We start from the raw sequence: 9,499 nt of genomic DNA, 5'->3' as shown, positions 1-9,499 counted from the left end.
AATTTGCTGGAATCTTATTGAATCCATTTTTCCTTCTACTCGTGAAATGTTCCCTGTGCCACTGGCTGCAATAAAACCCCAAAGCATGATTGATCCACCCCCATGCTTAACAGTTGGACAGAGGTTCTTTTCATTAAATTCTGTGCCCTTCCTTCTCCAAACATACCTTTGCTCTTTGCGGCCAAAAAGTTATATTTTAACCTCATCGGCCCACAGAACTTTATTACAAAATGCATCAGGCTTGTCTATATGTTCATTTGCAAACTTCAAACGCTGATTTTTGTGGTGAGGACGTAGAAGAGGTTTTCTTCTGATGACTTTTCCATGAAGACCATATTTGTACAGGTATCTCTTTATAGTGGAATAGTGTACCACAACTCCAGTGTCTGCCAGATCTTCCTGGAGGGATCGTGCAGTCAAACGTGGATTTTGACTTGCTTTTCTCACAATCCTGCGAGCTGTTCTGTCTGATATTTTTCTTGGTCTTCCAGATCTTGCTTTAACTTCCACTGTTCCTGATAACTGCCATTTCTTAATTACATTCCAAACAGAGAATATGGGCATCTGATAACGCTTTGCTATCTTCTTATAGCCTTCTCCTTCTTTGTGAGCGTCAACTATTCTCAGTTTCAGTGTTCTACACAACTGCTTAGAGGAACCCATGGTGCTGATTGTTGGAGCAAGGTCAGATGAGTCTGGGCTTTTAAAACCTTTGAGATTGACATCACCTGGTCTTTCCAGACGATGATTGAGAACAATCCATGACACTGCCAGGTCTCAGCTGTCCAAAGGGGGCAGTACAAGGTATTAACTAAGCAGGGTGCCAAAACTTTTGCAGACGCTATTTTTTGTTTTCTGTTCTGTTGAAAGTGTAAATGATGGAAATAAAATCAAACTTTTTTTGACATGTTATAAGAATGTCTAATCTGTAATTTGATGCCTTTTGGAGATTTATCCATCTTTCCTTGGCTTCTTATTGCACATTAAAATGAATTTTTGCCTGGGGTGCCCAAACTTTCAATCCCCACTGTATATATATATATATATATATATATATATATACATATATATAAAATCATGTTATTTATAAAAAATATACATATATCATCTACTGTATATAAAAACTATGTATAAGATAAAAGTGCATAACATAAAATTTATATCACCATTATAATTTTGTTTCTTCTCACACAAAACAATATTACTTATCTATTTATTTATTTATTTATTTATTTACCACATTAATTATTATTATTGTTATGAAAAGGAGAAATCAAGTATTTGTATAAATTTTTATTTTTCGTTTGTAGGCACTTATATAGACAAAACGTGTATTTGTCATTAACTCTATATATACTACATAGCTTTAAATGACACTATTTGAGCAGGTCAGAAGTCATAGAAAACGCTTATCATATTATTTTGCCGACATGTGTTGACTACATATTCTTAAGCTTTAACAACAGGTATCCATCATATCACATATATTTGTATACATTTTTGTAAATTCAACTTATTGTTTCTATTTTTTGTTTCCATTTGATATTATTCTTGATGTTTGTGTCTCCCCACATGGTGATTCAGAGAGGCCTATGATATACGGAGGGAATCATCTAGAGCCAAACGTATAATTTTTATTGATCAAACTATTTGTCTACACTTATTTCAAAGCATGGTGTCTCAATACAAAATATAGATCTACATGTGTGTATTTTACCTTATCATTGTAATCTGTGTCTGAGGCCATCCGTATGGTGGTCCAGAGGGACCTCTAGTTCCACCTCGTGGAATTATTCAGCACAGATCTTGCAGCAAGATATCAAATAGCCACGTTCTCATAACAGGATCCGATAACAGTAGGCATGAATTCTATCTTGGAGCAATAAATTTGATATTAGTCCAAACAAATCTTCAAGCATTATCAAGAAAGGATACATCTGTTCAGATGTTATTTAGCTCTATCATGTCCTTTAGGAATGAGAGATTCCAGATGACAGATCCAGTAGGCCTCTTGTCTGCAGGTCCTTCCAAACCTCCTCTTTTTGTGGCCTTAATTTGTTCTATGGCTCTTATAGATATATTCTTCAAGCTCTGTTTTTGACACTATATAATATGTTTTGAAAGAGGCTGTGTCTTTATACCACCCAATATGTTATGTCGATGTTCCATATATCTGATGTGTAAACACTGCATTGTTCTGTCCAACATAGTTTAGACCACAGCCACAGCTGATCACATAAATAACGAGGATTTACAGGTCAGAAATTCCTAATCTCAAATATTGATCCTGTTGTGTGTGATATAAATTCTGTTGTTTCTCTTGGAGCTAGGGAGCATGTTAATCAAACTAAATTTCCACATCTATGATAGCCAGTTGGTCTTTCTGGTAACCAGTCACTAGGCGATTTTAGCCTAAAAAATAAATGATAACGACATAAATGTCGTTATTTATTTTTAGGCTTATATCGTCCATTGTGTATGGGGGAAATATTGGTGACCGATGAACGATGTGTGCTCCCGCATGCCGTTCATTGATCATCCGTATTGAGCTGACATGCAGCTCAACCCATCAGTGTCTGGCTGAGCTGCATGCTCGGGTGCAGGCTGTGACGTCACTGTTTTTATAATTTTTTAGACTGCTCTATTACTTTTATGCCCAACCACAGGGGATGTTAGAATACAAGGCCTCAACATCACATGTTAGTAACATATATCCTTCTTTCCATTTTACCTTGTTAATCAGGTTTAAAAAATGTTTAGTGTCTTTAATATAGGATTTTAGGTTCTCAATGTGATTGCAAATAATAATCAACAAATGATGATAAATTGTTAGTGAGGGAACCTACACCTGAAATAATGTGGCGCCCAAGAAGATGGGAATGTGAACTTTAGGCAAATAATAAAAGGTAGGGACCACTGGCTGTAAATTATATAAAAAGGATAAAGTGTCCTTGGATATCGCATCCCCAGCAAGGGCTTACTCCAACAGGTTTTTTAAATTCCTTTGATATAGGATGGTGGGATTGCTGCTCAATTTGGTATAATGGACTAATGTCAAATTTATTGCTTCAAGATAGAAATCATGCCTACTGTTATCAGATCCTGTTATGAGAATGTGGATATTTGATATCTTGCTGCAAGATCTGTGCTTATTAATTCCTAGAGATGGAACTAGAGGTCCCTCTGGACCACCATACGGAAGGCCTCAGACACAGGTTACAATGATAAGGTAAAATACACACATGTACATCTATATTTTGTATTGAGAAACTATGATTGGAAATAAGTGTAGACAAATAGTTTGATCAATAAAAATGATACGTTTGGCTCTAGATGATTCCCTCTGTATATCAGAGGCCTCTCCTAATAACCGTGTATGGACAAACAAACGTCAAGAATAATATCAAATGGAAATAAAATTATAAACAATAAGTTAAATTTAGAAATATGTATCTAAAAATATGTGATATAATGGATACCTATTGTTAAAGCGTAAGAATATGTAGTCAATACGGCAAAATGTGATATGGTAAACGTTTTCTATGACTTTTGACCTGCTCAAATAGTCTAATTTACAGCTGTGTAGTATATATAGAGGTAATGACAAATACACGTTTTGTCTATATAAATGACTACAAAATAAAAATACAAATTTATACAAATACTTGATTTCTCCTTTTCAAACCAATAATAATAATAATGTGGTAAATAAATAAATAACTACTATTGTTTTTGTGAGAAGAAAAAGGTCTAACTATAAAACAAATAATAAAACTATAACGATGACATACATTTTATTTTATACATTTTTATCTTGTACTTTTTTTGTATATATTACAGATATGTATAGTTTTATAAATAACATGATTCTATATATCTATTGTAGTAGTGTATAAGATATATGGTTAATGCCAATGATATGATAAAAGTGCTGCTGTGCTTACCAAGCTATCACTATGAGGCTTTACTGTACACTATTATTGAACCTATAAACAAGGCTTAGAATGCTCGAAAAGCCGTGAGCCTTATAGAAATTATAACTGTGCCTGTGCTTGCATTCCAAATGAAAATGAGGTTTGGATAAGTCGCAATGCACATGCACATAAGCTAAGCAAACAGTATTTAATCGAGGATAGCAGCTCACCACACTATGGGGTGTATTCATGAAGCAGTGAAAAGTGTGGAGAGGTAAGCCAGTGGAGAGAAGTTGCCCATGGCAACAAATCAGCATTGAAGTAACATTTATAATTTGTATACTATAAAATTAAACAGATCAGCTGATTGGTTGCCATGGGCAATTTCTTCACTGGCTCACTTCTCCACACGTTTCACTGCTTCATGAATAGACCCCCATGACTTCTGAGGAAGCCGCTGACAACGAGAGGAAGTGGGGAAACGCGTTAAGCTACAAAGTTACAAGTGAGTGCACACACTGGCCGGACTAACCATTCGTAGGATACATTACCCACAGAGTGGACTCTGGAAAGGACTGCAAATATCGGTGAGCACCAGCAGTCGGGAGCAATATCTGTGTGGGAAACGGGAGGCGGTGGGAACCACACTACCATACCTGCAAATGTATATTGCCTGGCCAGGCTTAGTAGAAATCTTAAGGTAATCAGATCACCCTTATTTTGTGAATCTATTACTAACAAATCCACTTTTCATGCTACTGTTGCTTTCCATTCTGGCTATACTAATACAGTTTTTGCGGCGCCTGAACTGTGTCTATATAAAGATTGCAACATTGTATTCTGCTATCTGCAGCATAAGCACCAAGGAAAATTGTTACTTTCTACTAAAGGATAACTGTGTTAAATTCTTAACTGCTACGGTTACCTCTGTTGCTTGAATGCTTTATGCAAATTACGTTTAGCCAACAATAGAACACCGGTGGATTTAATATTTTGTAACCACACTGAGCTTAGCAGCACTGAGAAATTAGTTTAACAGTGGATAAATATTTAATTATATGGAAAATATGTTGTTATAATGTGTATATTTTAAAGAAAGATACCGGCCGTAGTAATTATATTAAATTTATTGTGACTGTGTTTATTTTATGTGCAGTATTAAATGACCTATTCCTAAAGTGCTGTTTGTTATAATTTTTCTTTATTTTTTTTCTATGGGGGATGCGATACTGTCAAACAGAAGTCCCTTCTCCATCCGCACGACTCAAGATTGAACGGAGATGTACACGCATGAACATGTGCGTCTTTATACTCGCCGTCCAGAAATGCCTACTTCACACTGGTCTCTATTTGCACAAGATGTGGCACACACGCGCCTAGTAGTGACCTTGGACACGTTGTGCGGCGCATGCAATTTGCAATTTAGACACATGCGCAGTCAGCTGTAAAATGGGAAATTACATTTCAGAATTAGTCCTTATGTAATCATTTCTGAAAAGTATTTTTCTAAATTAAGATTGTAATTACCGGTAGTAATTATTCGGAAAACAATATATATGGAGGTGATTTCAAAATGCTCCTATCAGCGTTTCTGTTGGAGCATTCCCAGAAGCAGTGCAAGTGTCTAGTGTACACTAATTGACATTTTGAGTATAAACGTGAATCTAATACATTATTAAATATCTTCTCTCAAAAGAAAGCAAGCCTCTATTAAACTATTATATACACGGTCAAGTTATGTTATTCTGACCACCAGCTAATAGCCGCCACGTGCAGCACGGACAGCAGCTAGATGAGCTGAGCTGTCATTTTAGACACATGTCTGGTAACTCCCCAGGTTCATTCTGACAGTGAACTGCTCCACTGTAGCATGTCTGTCAGCCCTCCGCACCTTCATAGCTGACGTTCACCTCTCACATCAATGGCACGTGGTGCTCCACAGTTTCCACTGCTATTCACATTGGTGCCATTTGTCCGTTCACGATACGCCTTCACCACAGCAGCACACGAACAGTTTACATACTGCGCTGTTTCAGAAATACTGCCACCCTTGGCCCGAAAGTTGATGATCATCTATTTTTGCAACTCGCATCAATCGCCCCTTTTACCCATGACAGCAACGAGTGGTAAGTGTGCAGATGGCCTATCGCACACCTTATATACCCACCAAGCCAGCGCATGACACGTGACGTACTTCATGGGCTTTGCGCTGCTGACGTCAGATGTAGGAGGTGGTTATAATAATGTGACTGGATAATGCATAGTATAATATATTATAAAAGAATCCTCAGCACCGGTCAGTGGTCTTGTCTGTGAGAAAGGCAGCCTTGTGTAACACGCCTCAGGGGCAAGATGGAGTCTGAAACATGGCTGCTGCTCCTCCAAGTTGTGCCAGTTGTCTTTGTCGTCTGCCGTGTGATGCATTGTCTTCAGTTCCCAGAATCTCCTGTCGAATCTTCCAGCATCTTCCCGCTGATTCAGTTCTGTACATTTGTGCATCTATCCAAAATGCCATACATCCAAAATCACCGGTTTGTATATACCCCTTGGTTTTACAGGAAATTGGATTGTTAGGATTATTGAAGACTCATATGTTATGCTAGAATACAGTATCTGCAATCACTGCACACATTACATTTATAGAATCCACTAGACATGTAAGCATTTATTCAATATTTTAATCAGTTTTTATAAAGCTGGGGCCAATGAATCTTTACGAATTTTGGGTGTCATAGACTATTTTGGGTTACTTATGAACAGAACTACACAGTTATAGGGTCCATGAGTTAACTGGTTAATGATGGAGAAACTGCTTCATTTTAGCTTCCACACAGTTGAAAATAAATGAGCTCCATTGATTACAATTAGGTAATTGTGGTAAATCATTTGTTGCAGCTACTCGGAGCCAATGTTATGTTGCCTTCTAAAGTACTATACTCCCCCCCCCCTCTCCTTAATAAACGAGTTGCTGCCAAGTGCTGTGAATAGCACTAATAGTAGCCCAGAGAAACAGAGAATTTGATTGCAGATAACCAAAAGGCCCATCCAAGTCTGCTCTTTAGGGTTAGAGTATTAGGGATAGGATATTAGGATTGGAACCCCTTTAGTGTTGTCTGTTTGTGTACTGTTGACTATTACTAGTTATATAGTGACTACTATATAGTTATACATATGGTTGGGACTGGGTGACCGACGATTGGGATCCTAGCCGCAGAATGCCGGTGGGGAAGGGGTGTGTGAGTGCAACAAAGCCCCATGCAATCTCACTGTGCCTCGCCACGCAGTGGGCTCGGAGGTGCGCTGTGCTCACCACAGGTTCTATTCCCACTCTATGGGTGTCGTGGACCTGTTAGGGCTTTTGATCGCTTGGGATCCCAGCGTCGGCATGGAGACTGCCGGGATCCCAAGCGTCAGTCACATGACCAGATCCCTTATATACATACAGTATATTCCCTAGATGAAATTGCTCTTTGTTAACAAGTTCAGGACTAGAAAGTGATTAACATTTCCATTATTTAGGGATTAAATCTACATGCTCAGACATGTTATAAAAAAGGGAGATTTAATCCCAGCATAAAGAACAACAAAAAGCCCTTTGGTACAGTTTCCTGCATGGGGAATACAATGAAACATTGACTTTATATACACAAATGATTCCATATCTACCTTCATAAGATTCTGAGCATAGTTCTGTTAAAGGAGAGCTCCAGCTCAGAAAGTATATAACCTGGAAACATCCCCCTTCCCTCCCGGGGTGGGTTTCCTGTGTTTCAGTAAAATAACCCCATACTCGCACAATCATTTGGGCTCTAAACACGAAGGCGTTTGAATAGAAATAGCTAATTCAGGGGCAGAGCTGTAACCTTGCAGCTTTGCGCATCATACCATGCCACCTTCAGTACCACCATCACTCCTCCCCCAGCCACCAGTAACTCCCCCCTCCTACTTTCACCTCACATACTATCTCAGCCACTGTTCTTCCTCTTCTACACTTTCTCTTTGGCTGCTTTGTGATGGTTTTTCCAGATTTGCAGAGCTCCTCACATACTATCTCAGCCACTGTTCTTCCTCTTCTACACTTTCTCTTTGGCTGCTTTGTGATGGTTTTTCCAGATTTGCAGAGCTCCTCACATACTATCTCAGCCACTGTTCTTCCTCTTCTACACTTTCTCTTTGGCTGCTTTGTGATGGTTTTTCCAGATTTACAGAGCTCCTCACATACTATCTCAGCCACTGTTCTTCCTCTTCTACACTTTCTCTTTGGCTGCTTTGTGATGGTTTTTCCAGATTTGCAGAGCTCCTAGGGATAAATTTACTAAGCAGCACTTTTCAAAGTCGCTACGCCTTTGGCTGTTGGATTTAACGGGGTAAATTTATCCAATACAAAACCAGGCATCTTCTGCATTGAATATAATTGTCCCTTAAAATCCAATGGACAAAACTACTAGAGACACAAAGCTTTGAAGAACTCCACTTTAGCTCCTAGTGATGACGGAATAGCCCCAAAAAAGCATAAGCTTGCAGAAACTTTGGTGATGTTAATTAAATGAATGGGAAATCAACTTCTTCTAAAGTACTTTAAAATAAACTTTCTACAACATAGTGTTATTCCATGTTTGCCAAAATCTGCTGCTTGTGTACATAGCAATTGTTTCTGAGAAATAGACTTCTAGGAACTGATTATGAAGACGGAAAAAAAAAAATCAGAATTTGTGGCTGTCTGTACGTTCCAACATCACGCAAAAACTACTGTATGAATTTGGATTGTGTTTTCACTAGTGGATTGCTTAGTGACCTAGAAACAAAGTGAGCTATGTGTAATCTCCATGTGACATCAGAGAGAGGAGCAATAAAGGAAAAAACAGATGGTTGACACTTGGCATGTGCAGTGTGCAGGCTCCAAAATGTCTATATGTGTGGAATGTGTTCTCATCAATATTTAGAAACCTTTCTATAGGGAGGGGGGTACAGAAAAGAAAAAGGGAGGGGAAAGGAGAACAAAACCATGGAACAAAGGATGCATAAGTATTAGCGATCACAAAGTAACATATTGCAATATAAAGCAGTCTGACATCGAGCGAATAAAAAAGAACAATATTAACATATAATATATACAGGTCAAAAAATGTAAAAGAATTTGAGGAAAATCTGCCTCATTTAAAGTAAATTGGGGAGAGTTGGATTTAGATGACTGAAATACAAATTGAGCACCATCTCCGTCCATCACATATTCATGCCATGCCACCCACTTCATGAGTGGAGAAGCTGAAGGAGAGTCAGGCATAAACTCAGTTTCCATAGCATAGCAGAAGTTGACCTTGTGTGTGGAAGACCTGAAGGACGGGGGTGGAGAGTGTTGGGGGGGGGGGTTATTTCCAGGATTGGGCCATGGTGGCACGCGCCGCTATACAGATATACCCAAGTATATATCTCTGATGGGTTTGAATCACAGCAGGGTAGATATGTAAGAGGGCTAGAGAAGGGGACGGGGTTAGAGGGAGATTTAACACCGAAATAATAATTAAAAAACCTTTGTCCAAAAACGACAGTGAATGGGACAGGACTAAAACATTTTGAACCCATGG

The 9,499-nt window shown here is 38.4% G+C and overlaps 1 long non-coding RNA gene across 1 annotated transcript; it reads left to right on the top strand.

The window, feature by feature from the left end:
* The first annotated feature begins 239 nt into the window (after window positions 1-239).
* Window positions 240-5,597, top strand: LOC134935087 (uncharacterized). Its single transcript, XR_010179895.1, has 3 exons — window positions 240-345; window positions 628-804; window positions 5,155-5,597. It is a non-coding gene; the product is annotated as an uncharacterized LOC134935087 (long non-coding RNA).
* Window positions 5,598-9,499: the final 3,902 nt, after the last annotated feature.

Source organism: Pseudophryne corroboree, chromosome 6 (genome assembly GCF_028390025.1).
Source record: "Pseudophryne corroboree isolate aPseCor3 chromosome 6, aPseCor3.hap2, whole genome shotgun sequence".
Taxonomy (NCBI): domain Eukaryota; kingdom Metazoa; phylum Chordata; class Amphibia; order Anura; family Myobatrachidae; genus Pseudophryne; species Pseudophryne corroboree.
Note: the sequence above shows the minus strand (reverse complement) of the source record. Positions and strands in the feature narration are given on the sequence as shown.